Below are 22,617 nucleotides of genomic sequence, written 5' to 3'. Positions count from 1 at the left end.
CTGTTAACATTAGGAATATGCATAGAAAAAGTACATGCTAGCTGATGTATTATGTATTTTAAAGATGCGATGGCTGGGTGAGGGATGCTGAGTGTTTAGCAAGTGTTTCATGCAAGATATGGAGAGAAGCATTTTTTTTTAAGCTCTGCTCTAGCTGTTTAGCTATTGCTGCTCTAGCAGGAGAAGTAGGTACGCAGCACAGTGAACTACTAGAAAAATCTGGTATATAGTCCACTCTTTAAATAGCTAAGTGTTTCAATGTTTTTATCTAAACCCCAGGCAATGGGGTCAGGATATTCTATTTAATGTGACAGTCAAACACAGTTTGATAGTTAAAGATCTGCTGAACAGTCTGTAATATTTTTGTAAGGATATGGCTTGTCTAAAGTGTGTGAGATTAGAAGGGCAACCACAATAATCATTGCATGTGGTTGCCAAAATTCTGTAGAAACCATCTGGAGGGGAACACAATATAGCAAAAAACACCATTTTGCCTTAAAGTTATAGGACATCGTAAATGAATAAAACTTCATGGAGTAAGTCAGTTGCTTCATATCAAGACACTTCTTACTGTGTAGTCCAAAGAATATTCTGCATCAATAGTTTACAGTTTTTCCACTCTAAACAAAGACAGTAATTCATCAGTCACAACAGAAAGGTGTTAATATATTTTAAGATTTTTAATTACTTTGTCCTTAATGCACATATATTTCTGTGTTCACTTAAACAACTGTTAGAGGTTCACATTTTGATGTGAAAGTGCATGTACAAAAGTGTGTGTGATAGTGCATGGCCATTTGTATAAATTAAAGTTTGCAAAAGAGCTGATTTTTTTAATTGTAATTTAAGATGATTTTTTTTTTTGATTTTCCCACTTGTAGCACTATAAACTTTTTCCTCAGTGTTTCTCTAAGACTGAGCCAAGTGAGGCTGAAGTTAACAGAAAGCAACCAAGTGATTTCAATGGGAGTTTCACATCTTGAAAGTAAAAACAGATCACTATTTTGGCAAGATTGTCTCTGTATGTGAATTCCTATTCCTAGGAAGTTTACAGTAAAATGCCGAACATTTCAAACTGCTATGAGACTAATTGAAATTGAATCTTCTTCTAAATATAGGTAAAATATCTTGTAGTCTTCAAAGCTAGATTTTAAAAGAAAAATTGCTTCAAAACCCTCATCACTCCCTTCTACCTTGCTAATGCCTGATCAGCTGAGAAAGTCCCGGCCAAACACGGTTCATGTATGTATCGCAAACATTCATTTTTGGGAGAACCCAATAATCTTGCATACCTTCAGATTGTTCTAGGCTGTACAGTGCACTTCAAGCACTGCTGTTGCTTTATGAGGTACCTTTGTGATGAGAGACCTAAAGTTGCAGCCATAATTTACCCTTGCAGTAGATTGTGGGCAGACAGAATTTTAGAATTAAGGTAATTTTAATGGATTTTTTGAAAACTTGTTTTGCAGATCTCACATTTTAAAAAGATGTGAGGTGAAAAGATGTGGGGAAGAAGTATGAAACTGTTGTTGCTGCTGCTAGTGTACTACCGTGCTGTTTGTTCTGTGTGAGGGCCTCCTGGTTGGTATCTGGTAGGGGAGGGCAAGGGCGCTGCTGCTGGGGGTGGGAGGCCAAGAGGCACAGGAGATTCCCCGCTTCTGAGCCAGCGCTCTACCTGATAGCAACAGGATTGGTATCACAAAAGACTGCAAAAGAGAGTCTGTGCTCCTTTAAAGGCCTATCCTGGGCCTGGCTGCCAGGGAGCTGAGGGAGGGAGAAGGCTGGCAGCAGACAGGAAAGAAGGAAATAATTCAGTTAAATTGAATTAGATTACATCAGCAGAACTAAGCAAACAAGTACAATAAACAGGCCCCCTAAATCAGAAATGGCTACGACCACAGAAATCAGTCTTCACAGATTTGCGTAACAGTATATTGACTTATCACTGGTGTCTAACACGAGCCATTGCATTGCACAGTTACAACGTCTTGGACTTGATTACATCTAGGACTGCATGTGTGGCACTGGCCCATCTTGGTTCATTTGACACTGGTAATTTTTCAGGACCCATAGCAGGTGGTGATGCAGCAAGGCACTGATTTCCTACAGACTGAGGAAGTGCTGCCTTAGTTTCTGGATGAAAGGAAAACAGAAGCAACAGCATGAGAATACAGGACTGTGAGCAAACCCTTGTTTCCCTCTTCTGCTGAGGACTCCTGCTGAACCCCCGCAGAGAGGGCAGCGGTTGCTCTAGAAGAATGACTTTGGATTTTCAAAATATCCTGTCTGAACTATTGGGCAGGAAATAACCTTAATCGAGTAGATATAACCAAATAGTCTACTAATACCTTCAGATACTCCAGATTATTTTTCCTCTGAGTGGTAACTAATTGATTTAATGAGACATATTTTCATATTTAAAAGGAAGCATCCTGAGCATTTCCTGAAGACTGTAGATTTAATTTGTTCAGCAGTGTTTACGTATTTATCAGCATTAGTTTTTAGGTATTCATCAGCAAGCAAATATCAGATTTTAGTTTATAACAGGCATCGAACTCCACACAAAAGCCAGAGATTTAGGAGGAAACTGGGTGCAAGTGACAAAGTATCACTCGTAATTGACACCAGCACATAAGAATATATTTACCTACTGCTTGGATGTCTTTCATTTGACGGTACATTTTGTAAGTAGTTATGTTTGAATGAAAAAGCACACTGGACAAACTTGCAATTTGAAAGTGAAGTCCTATTCCCTTTCTCAGTGCTGCCTCCTCTTAGTGCTCCATTCTAGGAGTTTCTGAACTGTCCTGTGCATTATTTAGCATCCTCAGCTCCTACCAACATAAAATTGCACACAGCACCACCAAAACTCCAGCTCGGTAAATTTTGGAGGCCTAAACACTCCTATTTAAAAAAGCAGTAAAAAACAGTCCTGTATGTACTTCAGGATTCATGAGAATGAAATACTGGTGAGAATACTTCTGTTAGTTCAAAGTAATAAATATAAATGTGCTCTTAAATGGGTTCCATTCTCAAATGTGAATTCCTACAACAAAGGTTAACATCCTGAGCCCTAGGATATAAGCAATTCATTATGGAAGAAAACCTAACAGCTAATTCTTCTAGAGGAAAATTTTCATGCTCACAATCTAAAATGTTCACTTCTTTGCTTTTTTGCAATCATATGCAGAAACTAAAAGTGGTTGCGAGATTTTTTTTGTTGTTGTCTACAGTAATGCCTTTTTGGGTTATGGACCAACGGTGCTGACAAATATCTAAATCATGCCAGCAGCAAAAATGCCAAATGGCAAACTAGTCCATTTTTGATAGTACAAATGCAAGATATGGCCAAGATAAGATATGTCTAAAATTAAAATTGCAAGAGACAGCATGGCTGGTTTCAAACCTTGCTGTCTATTCGCAGTAATTACTTCGGACACAAAACAGCCTGACACAGAACAAGAGTTGCAATAGGTATTAATAATCAAAATGTCTGACCAATTGTGTACTCCCAAAGAACTAAAAATGGAATCCAAATAAAAAAGTCAGAAATAATATTCAAAATTCCTATCTTGACGCATTTGTGACTTTGGCAATATGGATAAGATTGCTGTAAAATTTTGCACCCATGGATTTTGAGGGTTTTGGATATTGGGACTTTGGCATGGGCCCAGGAGTGTTCCAGTAAACTCATTTTAGAAACATGTTTAGCTTTTCTATTAATGTGATCAGTAGAAGTGATTACTGTCAATGGAATTATGCGAAAGAGCTCCAGTGGAAGACCTGGTTCCAAAGATCATTGACTGTAGGAGACAGAAAGAACCGATGAAACGTAGGGATGAGTTAAGGGTCCACACAGGATAGCCCTATTTAGCATTACAGGCCAGGATCTAAGCTTAAAAGTCAGATAACAGTCTTTTTTTTTTTTTTTTTTTTTAATATGTATGACCTTGGGTTTCACACTACCATTCTTCATCTGCAAATCTGCCTTTCATCACATCCGAAATATTAAGTGGATCAGCTCTGAACACATTTTCCAATCAGAGTCTCATCTAATCTCTCACCTCTCCCTCATCCCTCCCCATATTCTTAACACCTGCAGTGTGCTGCTCCAATTTCTTCCTGAATACAGACATATGAGATTACAACTTCTGTCCATGAACAATCCCCTTCTAAATAATCTTTGTCTAAAAATCCTTCTTCAAACACCTTGCATTGCTTAGGCTTAGCTACCTCTTAAGCTGGGTGTTCCCCTGCTTTATTCTAGTCCCCCCTTGTCTTTTTGGTCCTTTTCCTCTTTCCTTCCACAAATATCAAATATCTGTGATATTAGGGTCGTGGTTTTTTTTCTTTTTTTTTTTTTTTTTTAAAGGAAATTCCCACCATGTGAACAGCTCTATTGTGCTTCCTCACTCTTTAATTCTTATTGGAATATACACATCTTTTTTGACATTTCCCATTCCTTTCTCTTAGGTGTTTTAAGGAAACGAATTACTCAGGCATATTTCAAATAAACTGTTCTGCATAAAGGTAGTGGGAAGCCACGTTACATGATGAAGACAATTCTAAGATTGTGAAGTTTATCAAACATGGAAGAACAATTTAAATATTTTAACTACTTTGCTACACATACTGTGTGCATGAGAAGATATAAATGATAATGACAGTAGATTAAATTTGGTTCACAAACCTTCAAAGATACTCAGTATGACATTCTTTTTCATTTATGCAGCTGAGCAAGTTTACTTCAGCCAGCGGGTGGGGGGTCTAAGAAAACTATTTGGACTGTATAACAAGAACACATCTGTACAGTTGAGATAGCTTTGAAGATATGCCCATTTTTTTTAATAAGCTAAATTCTTTTCTAAAAGAATCTTAATATCATTTCTCCCCCTCACACACACACACACACAAAATAAAACAGCTTTAGAAACAGTCATGTAAGCACTTTTACGTCCCAAAACATAAACTACTTAACCAGTCACGTCACAGAATAATACAGTATACACATAAAAATGGAATGGGATTAGTTTACAGATTATGCATTCAAACAACCATCAGCTAAACTCATCTTTGAAAAGGATTGATATGAAAAACAATTAATGTTGCTAGTTCCAAGCAAAAATTACCTATAGCTCTTTACAAATAGAAATATCCAATTACGGTATGCTTCAGCATTTGACTAAGCTTGGCAGGGAGAAGTAAAAGCAAAAACATACCCTGGCAATCTACAGCACATAGAATACTACAGCATTAACCAATGTAACCGTCTTGTCCTATTTAGGAATTTACTTTTTTTGTTTGTTTAGATTGCTTTGTTTGGGTTTGATAATGTAACTGCAAGCTGATTCAAAATGACAAAAAGCTTCTTTCCCTGCTCAGTATTAGATTGCAGACTCACTGGCTGTCCATAATGATGATTGTAAAAGGTCCATTAGACTCTTAAAAAGAGCAGTCTGTTTGCAGCTACCTTTCAGACAGAATTTGCTAGTACTACTGATTGTGTACACTTGTACACAAAATAGTAAGCTATATAAATTTAAAGTCAGTGTATCAAATTCTCATACAGCATAGATGTTCTAAGCACGCAATTTCAAAGGTCTGTATTATATTCAGTGCTCTGGAAAAAAAAAAAGTTACAATTCCTCCTATGCAACTAAATTTGGAAAATAAGAGTCCACAGATGTGCTCTGGAGTATTTTACGTGCTTGTACTTAGAACATTATGCTACCCAGCACAAGTGAGGCCTATGACATCCCATGACATAAGCCACTGGCTTTCATATGCCCAGAGCATTCGTACTGCACAGTGAAAATAGTTTGGACAAGCTGACCGACACCAGCACTAGCAACGTCATTCCTAGCAAAGAACAAAACACTCAGGCATGGCTGAGGCTTTCTCAACACAGTGTGCATGATAGCTTCCTTAAAATGGTAAATAAGTGAAAATACTGGGAAGATGTTTGTCAATTTCCTTCTGTTTTCTCTCTGTCCCACATTATGTAAAGGTAAATTTAAATGTTCCACTTTGAACTATTAGAGATTTGGAACCCAATGAATTCTAGATGTGTAACTGTCATTTGGCCTCACCTAGATCCTTTGCTTCCCCTCTGTCCTTTTTCTGACCTCCTTTCTTCATCATCAAATCTTTCATATTAAGAGAGCTAACTGGAAACGTCAGGGTTCCAGTTCTCTGTGAAACTTGAATTTAAATCTCACAGGGATGCAGTGGGGAAAGCATACAGAAATTTCTTTATTAAGACCTGCTGGTAACCATGCTGTTAACTCTCCTGTGGTCACTGTGAGGAAGTCTGCTCCTGGCCTTGCAGAACAACCATCCTCTTTCACAAGCAACCAGACACTGTAGAGCTTGGTAGAAGCATTACACAGAGGGCTGTCATGTGTTATTGCAGTCTTATCTTTGAGCTTTTTTTCTTGGATGAGCTTATTTTTTCAATCCTACAACAAGTGATACACTTTTTCACCAAAAAACAAGGGTAGCTTTGTCCCAGAACAGTCTAGGATAATGTGTCAGAACCTATTTTCATCTGCTTATTACAGTCCTCAAGAACAATACTTTAGCCCTTCCCACCATCCAGAATGATGCCTACCTTCAATGGATTGTTTGTTTGTACTCAAGATAGCTAGGCAACAAGTGAACAATAATTACCCATGACGCAGCAAAACTACATTGTTTTAAGCTGTACATGTCCAACTTTTTTTTTTTTTTTAATTTTATTATTATTCTTATTTCAGAAGGCAAAATTGAATGCAAAATCTGGATCAAATTAGTTTTGACTAATCCTTATCTACTCCCCATTAGAATACAGTGAGAGCAATGCACCATGATCTATCAGCTACCTAAAATGAGTTCTTTCCTGGAAGATATTTGTGGTGCTTAATGAGCTGTGGCTCTGCACAGGGGGTCTAGCATGTTGCAATGCCATACACACCATGGAGCCCCATGGTATGAAGGTTGTCATGCCATACAGTTTAGCACAAGGTTGCTTCACATGCCCTTGAATTACAGTCTTGGAACAGGGAGAACTGGGGAGCACAATGGAGGGATACAGGAGCTGGTTGAAACAGATCGATTAGCCTAAGATCAGTGCTATTGCTGCAGTCAGCAGGGCAGCCTCTGCAGGCAGCAGAGGCAGGAGGATGCTGCAGCAAACTTTGGGAGCAGGATGAAGTGGATACAGCAGAGAATAAATCTTGCCAATTTTTTCAAGTATGGCTTAGCTGGAGAACTGTTGGGAATCATTACTGTATAATATATTAGATGTGCTTGTACAAGTTAAATTACTTGTTTTCTTGGACAATGACATGATCTTCTTTCTTTAAAGTACTATAAATTACTCGACAATATAAATTGAGATATTCTGTTGATATGTGGGTTTTCTTTCTTTTCTTTCTGGTTTTGTTTGGTTTGGTTGTTATGCCTGGTTTCTAACAAAGCATAACTTTCAGTCCACATTCATGTCAGCAATGGCCTTATTTGAAACAGCAATTCTTCTCAAGGTGCCTCGCAGGGTGATGACCCTTAATTCCAGGCATCCCAGATTTGATTAAAGCCACATGAAACAAGTTCATCTTTGTAACCCTGCACTGGTATATTGCCTACTCTCCTCAAAAACACAAAAAGCCTTTACTAAGACTACACTAACTCATCTTTATGTTGGTCACATTTTCTTAAACATTGTCTCTCTATCAGAATTTAAGCCACAAACCAGGTACAGAACTGAGAAGTACACTAGGAGCTAGATCAAAAACAAGATCAAGAACAAAGTATGAATCGCCACATTTATTCCTTTAAGGAAGAGCCCTTTTGTGGAACGTTTATTCTATATATAACTTATATGTGTTCTGTCTAGATATCTTTTAAAGTAGAACAGAAAAATCCTAGCATATATACTGAGAATTTCAGTATCAGAAAGGAGTAAAGATAATCCATTTTGCTCCTTCTTAGTTTGCTTCATACATGAGACATACAGAGGAGAAAGCATGGAGGCTGTGTGAAGCTTTGCCTGACTAGTGACTTGAGTTAGGCAAGAAGGAAACATTCAGTATTTTCTTTATAAAAGCAGAGATCTTCCTCTGTGCTCTCCCACAACATCAATTGTATGTGCTGTCAACAAGAACAATTACTGCAAACACAAACATTCCTCCTGAATGAGGAGCAAAGTAATTTTCCTTTTAAAACCAAGAACAAAACCATCTCTTCCTATAAGCTGAGCTTTCCCACTCTCTTTTTCTTCAGAAGTAAGTGGCCTTTTATCTTTCTTGGGGTTATAAGGAGATGAAATCATATACTTCAAATCAGTGGCTATTCCTGTACCCCCCCCAAAGTAGCTGCCATAGAAGGGAGAGGAGGAAAAAAAAAAAAAAAAAGACCAAAAAATGCAAGAACAAAACTTGAAGCTTTTTGGGGAATTGGACAAGTCATGAAAAAAGAAAAAAAAAAAAGAAGCAGAAGAAAAAGAAGGCAACACACAACTGTCACCACAAGCAACTGTACAATCATTTCAGTGGAATTGTGAGGAACTATTCTGGATTTAGTGCCCATTTTAAGACTAGATCCATGAGTTTGATACAAGGCTGTTCAACAGAAGACAAACTACAACCTAGCCACGTTATCATAGTGATACCTAAACCCACAGAACAGACCACCTTTTGTGGATTCTCTTTCCCTGTGGGTGATCACTACCTTTACCGTTGCAGTTTTCTTTTTTAGAGATCAAAAGAAATCTTGTTTTGGTTCTTGTCTTTCTCTCTCAGGCTTTCACATACACTTTATGAGAAGTTAGTGAATCCTTGATGTTCATAGTTTTTTGATTCCATTTAAATTCCCAATCCCCTCTTCCTTACTTCTAAAGCAGTCGTTCTGATCAAATACAGATAAAGAAACAAAGCATTTCCACAGGTTAAAGTCTCCAGAGATCCCTAACCCACCAAGGAATCATCACTGTTGAATATTCAGTCCTTTCAATAAGAATCCAGAGTAAGTATAAAACAGATCAAATAATGTGCAAGTGATCCTTCAACATGATCATAATACCTAATTTATTATAGTTGGTGTTTCTAGCTCCAAGTTATGAAACACGCTGAATGCCATTTTCTTACTTGAGAGCACCAGATACTGTTCTATGCTTTTCTGACTTTCAAAGTGGATATCCATTGGCGATAACTTTCAATAAAAATCCACTTCCAAACCAGTGTAGACTAATTACAGCACACAGAGTAAAATCTCAGTGTCTAAATATATTAACAACAGGCACAGAAATTATCTTGAACACAAAAAGTCATCAGACACAGAATCCTTTTCTTTAAAGAAGATGATGCCGGCAGAAGACTTAATTGATAAAACACTGACCAAAACAGAGATTTTCTGATTTGTCACCTGTCCATAAGTATATGTGTGTTTCCTCAAGGTTGTGAAGTGCAAATTATCCCCGACTCAAAGCAAATTCCTCATACAAGAAGTCCTAAGCATAGTGCTGCCACTACAATTACAATACAGTGTATAAAATCAGTTGATCCTCTAGTAGTTCAAATTCTAGCTGCAAAAATACTTCCTTTCATTGAATTATGAGACAGGAACCCATTATGAGTCCTGGAGAGCAATTCAATCTTACTAATTTTCTGTCAGTGTAAACAGCTGGTAACCTTGTCTGAATGTTGAATTCTAGATTTAAAAAATTGTAAAAACCACTTTAAAAACAGAAAAGTAATTTAATACTGTTTTTAAAATTGTGGTTTCACTTTCTGTGGGAAACAAATGTTCCTGTGGGGATCACCTGAAGGAATGCCAAATATCCATAGTAGACTGCACAGCATATAGTAGCCCCAAACTTTCCACAAATAAGCAAGCAAGGAGAACCTTCACTCAGTTTCAAATGAGCCTGAAATGGCTTTGTTGTTTCTTCAGTTTTCATGGGGAACCAAGTGAAACAGAGCAATTTTAATTGAATTTTGGCAGGATATTTCTTTTAATTCATTCAAATTCAATGTGAATTTCTAAGCATGCAAATTGTTTACATGGATATGTACACAGAAGGCAAAACTTAAGTTTTCACTGACATGCTTGTGACTTTCAAATGTGAAGCTATAAAAGCTACATATTAAAGAGTTCATATTTAAAGGAAGGATAATTATAATATCTACCTTCCTCTTCTGAACATGTGCACAAGATAAAACTGCTAGTATTAATGTATCATAATATTTGATCTCTTAAACATTAGCATTAGTCAATTTTATAGTACAAGTATCTTTCCACATGCTATACAGCAGCAATTATAGCATATACATTCAATAATGTATGTGCATTACCTGTAAAAATATAAATAAGTGATCAACAGGACCTGGACAGTTGTGCTGTGCACATGTATATGAGAGAATATTTTTCTTAAAAACTATGAGAATTTTTTTTTTCCAGATCTTTTGGGGCTGACTCTACAACTCATACACACTGATTCCTATCTACCTTCACAGCCAGAAGTGGCATATGACATGCTGTAATAACCCAGCAGAGTGCTCAAGCACATAATTTGTATAAACAGATAAGCGTTAATTAATGCAAAGACTATCTGCTTAGAATTAGATTCATGCTGAAATACTTGGCTGAACCACAGCATATATAACTGTCAGCCTGTACATAATTACATTCCTGTGAAACAGTGAAACATAAAATAGAGCCAAAGGAAGCCAAAATTTCTTTATATGGATTCAATTGCCACAAAAGAGAGCATTTTCATATGACCATATGAGACCATACAACTTAATGCTGGTGGTATTTGTTATACCAGTCCAATGAGCACATCTCAGTATCTGAAACAGAAGGCTATTTTTTTTCCCTTTTGCTAGAGAATCACAGCTTGAGTTCTAAATTTAATTTGCTAAATTGATTTCAAGTGTTAAACTTCTGTACATACTAGAGAAGGAACAGGACGGAACAGAAAGCACAAAACAGCCTCTCAGAGGCCACTGGGGAAATGCTGAGTCCCAGAGATGATAATAACACCAAAAATGTAGGTTTCTACAGTTAAAATCTGGAGCCACTCAGGTACAGAAGTGTTTTGTCACCACTGCCATGAGTATTTAGAGGATTCATTCCTACAACTTCTTCATAGGATTTAGAAATGGAGTTGTGGAAAAAGAAAACTCAAAGGAAACACAATGGTTATTTCCCACAGACTGTTCATCAGAGCAGTAGCAGGAAGACCGTATCATTGCTCCTTAATGTTCAGAGATGGGTTCATGTACAGAAACCCATGGCACAAAAATAACATATTTCTTACAAGAGTGTGCAGCTTAAAATAACCTCAACATATTTTCTATTCCACTTTCAGTTTATGGCTTCTTTAAAAAACCATAAGTTTACTTTCTACCTTCCTCCTAGACCCAGTCCTGAAGTCTGAACTGGTCAGCTTAATGTATTAATTCTTTATTTTGCAAGTCTCTCAGAACTTCTTGTTCTGGATTGACATTCACACAAACAGGTCCTAAACACCAGGTCCTGTCAAGTCTCTCTCAGTGTGTAAGAACCTAGGGAAAAATCAATGGCTTAGAAAGGAAGTTCTGAGAAGGCCAGAGGTGAATGAACATGCAAAAATCCAAAATTGTTCTTCTCTGGGAGGCACTTGGGCTTCAGAAAGGAAATTTATAATAGGGGCTGCACTTAGCTCTTTCATTCACCAGTGCATAAGCACTGAAGCAGCTGATTGCATAGGCATTACAGCTGACTACATAGGCATTACTACTTTCTGTGTGGGAAGAATAATCTTTCTTTTGTCCATATAATATAGAATTAAGGCCTGGGTCACCTTAGTTCCTCCTACCCCTTATTCTATGTTGGCTTCTTCCCTATTCTTTGTGTTAACTATAGTGCCACACTACCAGTCCTGGATACTGAAATCCTCTCCAACTCAAATGGGTAAGGTGTAAGCTATAAGCCTCATAAGCATCCTCTGTCTTGTGCAACTCACATGGGCCATCAGTTGCTGAGGAAAATGGTCAATCAGCTCCATATCTTCAGCTAAGGGGCAGTGACATTGCTGACCTCTCTGGACTGGGAACCTCAAAAAAAGCCCTACTTTTACCATGGGTAGGACAGTAAACAGCCCTTAAATTTTGGGTCTCTCTAAAGCAGAAGAGCTCAGTCCCCACAGATGTTTCAGCGTTAAGTGTGCCAGTGGATTTCTCCAAGTTTCTCTGTGGCATAGTGGCACCTTCTGTGAGCTGCTCAAACCGTGTCACTGAAAGAAATTTTAGGACAATATAGTGACATCTATATTGCTGTTTCCTAGTGTACTTACCTCAGGGAGGAAAGGTGTTTTTTTCTTTTTTAATAATTCTAGCCAAAACAGTCCTGCCAACAACATTTTGTTGCGTGGACTTAGTCCAAGCTAGAACAAATCAACTACCTAGAGACTGTGCTCAGAGACCTGGCAGTCAGCCATTTTCTTTCATCTTCTAGACCACATTAAGATGTGACTGTTTTCTTTTTTGTTTCTAGGAGACATTGGTTAAAATTAACAACAACAAAAGATTATTATCATAATACAATGTTGAATATGCTAACGATATCATGGACATAAAAGATAAACATGGTAAAAGATGAAATATTGCTGTGTGAAGGAATTCCTAGAAGCAGAAGGCTCTAATGAGTAGGCAAAAATGATATAATGATGCTAAAATGGTAACAGTTAATTACCTTAGCCTTACACAGGGAACTGTAGTCCACTGTCAGAGAAAAAAGAGATACCAAGAACTGAGTTGTCTTAAACTTTCAAAGTGTAACACAGATGTAAAACATTAAACATGACTGACTTAATCTTATATATCTATCACTTTCTATAGAGTCCAGCTAAAAGTTTTACATCAGAGAGATCTAGAATCATGCCTTCTGTCCAGCATCCTAGCATATGGCTGTCTTAGCTACCTGTGGATTTACACAAGTGCTACATCTTAGATCCGGGCTGGCACGTTCTGTATGCCAATCATAAGTTTATCTTTTACAGTTGCGATGATAGAAACTCAAAGGTCTAGAGCTCCAGCTGAAGTCTCTGAAGACCCCTGCACACATTAACTGGCAACCACTGCTGAGGATATAAAGCTGGACAATCTTTTCAGAGGAACTTACAGCACTGCTATTTCTAAAGCTGAGTACCAGGACAGCACAGTTACATATGAAAACATGGGCAGCAAGTAATGTTAACTACAATTGTTTAAGCACTGAAAATTATCAGAATGGAAGCTCATACAAAAGTTTGGAAAGAATTGTTTACACATCTCTAATTAGAATGTGAAACTACAGTACACAGGGTGGATTCTGTTCCCATTGTAGCCATTGCATGCTTTTCCCCATATTGCAATCTGTTTGTTTATATCTAATTTATCTGGAGAGAAAAACAAACACAGAAACACACCAGTGAGGTAAGGAGGACTTTTGTATATAATGTCATTAAAGTTTTCCAACATGCTTTACTCCTTCACATGATTTCCTTATTCATCTGCTGTTGAGCTTTAGTGTACCAAGAGGAACCAGGGGCCCTCAACAAACCGAATCCCACTTGTTTGGGAAACAGACAGCAGTTTTATGGGGACCTGCTTTCTCTGGTTCATTTTCCCACTTCACTAAACATTGTCCAAGTACTACTGAGATCCATTCAATACAATTTCCTAGTGAAGGAATATGTCTTACATTGATTTGAAGGACCATTTTCTCTTCTCTTTTCTCTTCTCTTCTCTCATTTTTTTTTCTTTTTCCTTTCCTTTCCTTTTCCTTTCTTTCCTTTTCCTTTCCTCATTTTTTTGAGAATATTATGTAGAGTAAATATTAAGTCCCACTTTCTTGAAACTCAGAATATGAGTAACTTTGATTGGAATTAGAATATATTTTTATAGGCAGCTTTGGAAGAATCAGCATTGAGTCAGGTCCAATTCTAAGCAGATTTGTTGGAAGCATTTGCTTTTCTACAACAATTGTAGTGATTGGAAATGGTATGTGGGTGCCCTCACACTTATATTTTTCTATACTTACTTGAGCAAGAAACTCTCCCTGATAGGTTTAAGCAGCCATAAGCAGTAAAAAAGAGTTAATAAATTTCTTTATCATCAGGGTAAATCACTTATTTGGGACCTGGGAGATTATGGTGTGTTCCCTAATAACAGAATTGCACAGGACAGGTAGCGCTGCTAAAACCATCCACTTTAACTGTAGAATATTAAAATATGTGTTCAATACATAATCTGTTTACAAATCTTTTTGTTTATCACAAAATAAGGCATTTGAGGTTAAAAATAGTCTGAGGAAAAACTTACCCTCAACATTAAATTAAATTATAATCCAATCTGTTCAAAACACCCAATTAGATGCTATAGGTTCACTTATTTCCATTTTTGTGGAAAAAGGAAGAATTACAAAAATGATCGGTTAATCTGCTTTATTTGGAGATCCCAAGGTACAAAAAAGGCCATGAGGCTCATGGGACTGAAGTTACTGTAACTTCATATTTTAGGATAATGTTCTCCAAAGACTTTTTGAACATTTCCTTGCTTGGCTGTTATACAGTAAGTGTGCTGTGAGATTTCAGGCTGACCTTTAGCTTTTGGAAATGCTGAAGTCTGTGTTTGCAGAACAAGCCTGCAAATTTCAGCTAAACAGAAGAAGGAAAAACAGTGGGGACTGTTTTGTTACAGGGTCGAGTCATTTCTTTTTAACAAAAAAATACTGCTGATTCAACAGAAATAACTAGAGACACTTAAAGTGGAAAGTAATGGAAATGTTTATATTGCAAGCAAAATCTGAGTAAAGGGATATTTTCCAATAGATGGCTTACTATAGTTGCCACTTCATAGCCTCTGAAGGCTGCTGAGCTTCCTGCTAGATCTGAATCTACTTGCAACTCCTCTTTCTCAGGCTCTACTAAGAGATGGAAAGGAATCACACCTGCTGTTTGCCCTTCGACGATCTCCTTCTCTGCAGAACACACTGTAGAATGTGTGCCAATGCCCTAATCAATATTCATCTAATAAGCTTCCTCTAAAGAAAAAACAAACAAACAAACAAAAAACTAACAGTCATTTCTCTATGAGTGAGCAAACTCAATCTCTTTTGAGTTCTCACAATTCTACTTAAAACTTACTAAAATTAGAATGCTGTCCTTTTTAATTCATCACAAAACCGATAGCTTAGGCTGAGACAATGCCAGTGGTTTTCAGACCCACTTTTCCCAGTAGGCTGCCTTAAGGGACTTTTATACTGGGAAATATAACTAATGTCTTGTTTGTTCTCATAGCTGGCTTGGGACAGCAGAGTTCCAAAAGAAATAGGAGAGTGATTTGTTTATGTTAAGATATAGCCCTGATCTAGGATGTCATCTCTTTTTTGATTTCTCCCATAACTTCAGTTCACTCAGAATCAGATGCTTCTTTTTTAGAATGATTAATCGTAAAAATGCTTCCTAGTATCTGTGTTCAAGATTTCTCACTTCATCTCATTTGAGTGTGACAGCAGGCAAGAGTGAGGTGCAGAGAGCAAATGTTGCTCCAGAAGAAAGTGGAATAATTTTTCAGATCACAATCTGAAGGACTCACTCTCAGTTCTTCTCAGCACAATATTGTAGAATAGTCAAAATTGGCTTAAACTTTTCATATTTCCTTTGAATGCTAATTAAATAATTTATAATTAAAAACCCTTTTAACTTTGGATGGAAAGGTTTTCGCATACCAGCTTATGTTTGGTGATAGGGAGACTGTTGTCATGACATTGCTTTCCTTATCTTACTCATTCGTTTCTGCAAGGCCAGGACATGTGTATTGAATGTAGGGACAAGCTTATATTTGGACACAAAAAAAATGAGCTGCCATTATCCTCATGCCCTCCCACATTTTCCACAGAAATAAAAAACAAAGCTAGCACCCTTTCCTACATCTTTAAAATCCTCTTTTGCAGTGGAAAATCAACCCTAGGAGAAACTCCAGAAAGAGCTATGCTAGGATATTACAGAGTACAAGCAGTTGTTTCGATAGTATTCATTTTTGGTGATCCACGGTGTTTGAGACCAGAATAACTTTCTGAGTTGAACAACAGAGTGGATGGAGAGGAGCTCACAAATCTCAACTGAATCACTTTGCCTAGAATTTGAGTTAAAAGCAAAGCAGACATTTTTTGTGACCCCCACCACCCAAGTTTCTGAATTAAAATAGGTACTAAAATATGACCAAGTAATTGCCGTTTTGTGCATAAGGGGAGACTTGGCAGAAAACAAAGATATTTGGAGAAAGTGTGGTGGCTGGCATGGGTCATCATGCATTTTGAGAATTACAGAAAAAATGAGGAGCAGAAGTATAGAAGAAAGAAGACTAAATGCCGTGAATCTGATGGTGATCATTAACAGGAAATTCTCTTGCTGGAAAGTTCTAATTCCTCTGTTGAATTGTTGCAAATTCTCCCTTATTATTGTATGCTATACTTCTAAATACACAGATTGTTACCTTTTCATATCAGGAGTTTAAGGAAAACCTGGAGTATAGAGATGGATGAAGTATAAATCTCTACACTAGTCGTATTTATTTGTAGGGAAAGAGTTTTCCCTACCATTTCATGGTCCATACGTATCTGTGTATACTTCAGGGGCAGGAACATAACATTCCCAAACTTATTCCACAGAGCTGAAGCTATAGTTTGTTTATACATATGCAAAGACTATCTACATGTATCACTAGTTTTTTAGAAAATGTCATGACATTTTTGTACTAGACAGTCCAAATAGGATGCCAGCGCTGCTGTTCTAACACAAGGCTTCTCAGAGCAAGTCTAGATGCAGATCAAGTGAATAGAAAGCTGTGCTAACCAAACAGTTATTGACCTTGTGTTACCCATGGCAGGAAGCATTTTGTTTTTCTCTTACATTTCCCTGCATAACTGTAGTAAAAACAAGAGACTACCAGAAGTTTTTTTTGGGGTGTGTGCCTGTCTTCCCCTTGATATTTCAGTCCTGATCTGCTCTTTTAGTGTAGAGCCTCCTCAGTAGAGGTGACTCATAATGCTGAAGCATTCTCCAAATGCAAGGCGAACAAGCATTTGCAAGGGATTAGGCTGAGGTCAAAATTCACTCCAGACTGTCTATTTAGGTATAAATTTGGGTCAGAAGAGTTTTTAAGTTATAAGAATTTAAGTTAAGTTTTAAGAATTTAAGTTCATTAAATCATTCTGCCACCTAGCTCATATTAGCCATACTTTAAAAGGTAATTACATTGTGTTCTGAGATCAATTTTGCCAGATGAGCCTAGATGAAAGGTTCTGATACAGACTCTGGGAGCTTTATGATTCTTATCTTTCATAACCAGACCTTGTCACAGTCACCAGTAGGTTTGTTAAAGCAAGTGGAGTAATCTTTGTAAGATGACTACTGGATCCCCACTAGCACAGAACGTAGCTTCCTACATTGCCCCAAACAGGATGGGAGAGATCATATTATACACTCTTCTTTGGCTGCTGCCTTCTTTTGTAAAATCAGTGCAGAGCTTAAGGAGTCCAAAGAGTTCCATGCTAAATTACTACAGAGAGGATTGCATTAATCTTCTTTCATGCTATTTTCTCAGACACAGAGGTAAAGTGGTCCTGCTTTGACTATTATTTTCAAAAATTCATGTTAAATGCACTCTTTCTCTCTAAGAACGTCAAAGATGAAACTCTATGGCTATGTTTAGAGTACAATTCAAGACATGTTTCTCTGTATGGCCTTTTCTGTTACTGTGGCAACTACAGATTTGATAAGGTCCTTTAAACTTGCCTCCAGGCTAGTTTTTCTTCTTTCCTGTAAAGTTATTTAGGTAGATGCTAACATTCGTTATAGATGTAAGGGGCTGCTTGCACCTCAAGAGATTACATACTGCACTGATTTCCTGTGAAATCACCCCGTATCTACCCACTATGCTTATGACCTCTTGCAATTTCAGTCTGTCAAATTGCAGTCATCATGAATTACGACTTGTAATCAGAGTAAAAATTCACTTGAAAAATCACTGAAAAACAGCTTCTCGCCTTAAGGATTAAATGGTCTTAGTCCATTCCTGACAGAAGTTTGCTTAAACTCTTCTAAAACCCTCCAGTGAAGGAAATTCCAGGACTCCTAGGTTAACTCTTTCATTGCTCTTAGAAATATTTAAGATGTAAATCTAAATTTTATTTGCTGCAAAGTTGATTTCTTGCTACTTCTTACCCTATATAGAAGATCAAACAAATGTGCTGCCTTCTTGATAAGTTTTCTGTTGTGAAGAGGTTAAGTCTTCCCACCCAACTCTATAGCTGTTTTTTTTTTTTTCCCCCCTCCAAAAAGAAAGACTGAGTACACTAAATTCCTTCACAGCTTCCTCATAGGTCATGCTTTCTAACTCTTTTAGCATCCTTGCTGGCCTACTTTGGACCATCTCCAATTTGCCCAAACCCTTCTGAACTTGACAGAGCACTCACCGTGCCAAATAAAGATGAATAATTACCTCCTATGTTCTACAGATTGAGTTGTCCTATTAATGCGGCCCAGTATCGTGTTTCCCTGTTTCTTTAAGGAACAACAACAAAAAAAACAACAACCCCTAAAAACCTCCTGAACCTGTAGTCTTCCCTTATTTAGTTTATAAACACACTAAATGACCCCCAGAACTTCTGCAAAAGAGCCAGCGCCAGCAAGATACTTCTCTTCTTGTTTTTATAAATTCATTTTCTCTTTCCCAAGTAGAGGAGTTTGTTTTAATGTAACAAACTTTATAACTTCACTTTTTATCTTCCATTTTCCAGATCATTCCAAACATGGCTCTTTATAACACCAGCAGTCACACCCAGTGGGCTATCATCAGCCAATTAGTGTATACTATTTCTTCACTAAACAATTAACAGAAAAAGTGTTAGGAGTGGATTCATGGCATAAGCCTACAATTCTGCTTGAAATAGCCCTCTAGCCTCAAAGTAGAATATTACTTTTTAAAAAACATATAACTTTCTTAAGCATCTAGCCTTACAAAGTCCCGCCAATACAATGATAAATGACTTGAAAGGGTTGTAACAAAAACTCTTCACTGGTTTCTCTGAGCACAGCATTAATAGTTTTCTTATCAAAGATGGAATCCTGTAGCAATAAAGTGTGGTATGCTTTGTACAACAGATAGAGAAACTCACAGGAAGTCTGTCATTAATGATAACAGCCAATTTTCAATTCCAAGGGGATCATTTCCTACCTAACGAGCTCTGGTGAAAGTCCTTATGACCCCACACCAAATAACATGTCAGGTGGCACAGCAGCACAAAAATTGCTGTATCATAATCGATTCAGTGAGAATGAATTTAAAAAAAAAAAAGTTCCAATCTCAGCTAGGTCTGCAGGTTTGTAAATAAATATCAAACTTCTGGTTCTTATTGTTAGTCTAATGGGACTCTAAAAATCATATTAGGAAATATGAAAATGGTATGGACTGAAAAGTAGCAATACTTTTAATGGACAATATGAAGAATGTTTTAGAATGAGGTTATACCTCTATCATAACTTATTTTAGGATGGCTTTTAATATAGCTGCTGGAATATTTCACATCTAAATATTGCTCTTTGTAAGACTGAGATTTATAGTCAGTATTTTGGAGAAAATGTCTGTATTTTCATGAGGAAAAGTCTCAAGCTTTCCTTTTTTTCATTTTTGTTTTGTTTGATTTGTTTTGGTTTTGATTTTTTTTTACCCCACCTAACTGAACAACTTCTCATACTTCACTTCTGTCAAAAAATATTCAGATACGGAAAATTGCACCACCCAGAACTGTAGCTGCAGGGAATATAATTTTTGTGTCTTCAGTACTACTTTGAGTTTTAATTTTGGCCTTATCTCCCTTTCTTTCTCGCTGCCATGTTTCTCTTTTGCAACATAAAAAGACAACTACTAAAAACTCATAGGATAGTTTTACAATATGTATGCAGGGTAGCAAACAGTACTCTGGTCTGCAAGTAACAGTTGCGCAAAAAAATAAACATAGTTCATCTAATTGTGCCTGTATTGGGCCTATTAAGTAAAAAACAAAACAAAACAAAACAAAACAACAACAACAAAAAACAACAAAACCAAAAACCATCATGGTATCTACACAGGTCTGTAATTTACTTTGTATGTGCCCAACAAGGGCCATTTCTGATAGGGAATGTCTAGGAAATGTGATTGTTAGGATAGAGAAAAATGATCCTATTATCACACTTTCTGTGTAGTGGATTCACTGCCCTCTACTGTCTTAGATGAGAGCAAAGCCACTAGGAAACAATTTAACTTGTCTTGACAAACAGTAATATAAACTGACTGGGAAAACCTGTAATAATAAAACAATAGTCTCATCTGTTTCTTAAAAAAAGAATTAAGCTTTGTACTAGCAGTAAAGCTTTCAATTAAAATTGCATGCAATTAGAGTAAAGGTCTTTGTTATTATCTCATTAAAGTAAAATATTTGAACTACATTATATTGCTTTGTACAAAGGGTACTGTTTGTGTGTTCACCAAAGCAAAAGTAGTACAAAAAATGATTAACAGTCAAGAAGTTGAGACATGTAGGGTCTTGGATCTTCAGTAACATTTAATGTTTAAAACTCCACCCAGATTTCAGACCTTAGAGTAAATGAGAAGCTAGTCAGTCATTCATCTGATGGTGTTTACTTAAGAATAAACTGAGATTTAGTCTTTTTTGACTACAAATGTATCTACACAACTAATGAGATGCTGATGTCTGAAACCAATACTTCAGGTGTGTCTATATAGTGCAATGGAAAGTACATATTCTGGACAAGCTCTTCAAAACCCACTAGAATAGTGCAACATATCACCTTACTATAAGGTAATAAAACTTGAGGTTGAAAGGCAATAATGAATTTCACCATTCTACTTTTAATAACTAAGCTAGCTTGTTCAGAGAGATACTTGGGCCTTACAGTGCTAATCAGCACGATATATAGATTCAGATTTTAAAAGTGCAAGCAGCTTTTTGAACTGTTTAGTATACAGAGGGATTTTCAGTACAGCACAGACTCTACTAAAAAACTGTATGACTTGTATCTAAATATATTTGATGTATTTAAGATGTAATGACATAATGTAGTGGTACTTAGCTCACTGAGCTCATAAGAAGTATAACAACAGCAACAGGGGCAGTAACAAGGTGAAAATGACGAGTATATTTTTATCTCAAGATAGCAGCTGGAGATAGTATCATCACACCTATTCCAATAGCATAATTTCACATTGCAAACATGCAAATTCCAATTCAACAGCTCGTTGAGCACTTCCCACTCTGTTCAAATATATACAAAAAATGTCACACTGCCACTTCGTATGTTCTGAGGTTCACAGTAACTTGCCAAGAGAAGCTGAAAAGAGGCAGCTAACACAAAACAACCAGTAATCCTCAAGTACTCTACGCTGAGAGCTGGTTTTGTGCATTTAAAAAAAAAACCATAGATGTCACTCTAAGCAACTACCATATGCTGTGTTCTGTGAGAGTCCTCACTAATATTGCCAGTCTGCTTAAGCAGCCACATTCAGACTATGTTTTGGAAAATCCTCTTTACTTGCCTATGTTGAACACTGTCCATTCCCTGCTTGGTAGTTACCAGTCTTTCGTCCCTTTCTGTTCTTCCCAAATACTGTTCTTACTGTCTTAATAAAATGCATGGAGCCTTCTGTCAACTTTCCTCTCCGTCTCAGCTGTTCATGTGACTGGTGAATGACAGTTTCAGCTATGCTCGTACTCACTATCAGTTATTTCAACTATCTATTTTGACACAAGACCTCCTAAAGGAGTCCTGTCAAGATCAGTTATTGTCCTCCCTTTAGTTACAGCATACATATGGTTTGCATCCACACCACAATACGGAAATTTATATATTGATACTTTTTTTTTTTTAAATTATTATCTTCGAGAGTGACCCCACTGTGGCTGAAACTATCATGACTATGATTGAGGACCATTTTTATCTTGGTGCTCTCAAAGATATAACATGGTTCTCAGAATAATAAAAAAAAAAGATCTTCCTTCATGCAAGAAAATCATGATGCCCTGTCCAATCATTTAGTATTTACACAGATTAACATGAAAGTCAACTCTTCAGTACAATCTCAGAACAAAATATACTGAGCGTGTATAGTTCTGATGTATGGTTTTTCTTTATAACTACCATATAGTAGTCAGTTACCATACTTTAAAAAAGTTCATAAAGCTAGAGATGGAGGCGGTAGTTAAAGTACAATTTTAATAGTGTCAGCTGTGGTTTTATACATATGCTTTATGATAATCCAGTATAATTTGTATCATATTTCTTTCCATATCACAGGAAAGCAAGAATAATGGGATGAAAGGCAAACAATCTCCCACATTTACCTTGTGTTTATTATATAAGATTTATATATATATATAGTTTTAATGACAAACACATAAGATGACAGACAAACACACACTGTCAAAAGGAAGTCATTAAACATCGTTTTGAAGTCAGACAGAGAATCAGTGAAATCTGTGAGAGTGGTATGGAAAAAATATCCAGGATCCAAACCCAAAAAGACTCTTCTGCTCTTCTTGAAAGAAATGTTCATA

At 36.9% G+C, this 22,617-nt stretch overlaps 1 protein-coding gene and 1 long non-coding RNA gene across 3 annotated transcripts in view; one reads left to right on the top strand and one right to left on the bottom strand.

The window, feature by feature from the left end:
- SYNPO2 (synaptopodin 2) overlaps positions 1-22,617 on the top strand; it is a 92,963-nt gene that overhangs the window by 18,730 nt on the left and 51,616 nt on the right. The window lies entirely within an intron of this gene.
- LOC308194985 overlaps positions 1-22,617 on the bottom strand; it is a 64,072-nt gene that overhangs the window by 18,265 nt on the left and 23,190 nt on the right. The window contains exon 5 of the long non-coding RNA XR_013951115.1: positions 1-22,617. This exon is cut by the window's left edge and continues 18,265 nt beyond it. This is a non-coding gene — a long non-coding RNA (uncharacterized lncRNA).

Source organism: Anser brachyrhynchus (genome assembly GCF_964034855.1).
Source record: "Anser brachyrhynchus genome assembly, chromosome: 4".
NCBI lineage: Eukaryota > Metazoa > Chordata > Aves > Anseriformes > Anatidae > Anser > Anser brachyrhynchus.
The sequence above is the reverse complement of the archived record's forward strand: the minus strand, read 5'-3'. Positions and strand labels throughout refer to the sequence as shown.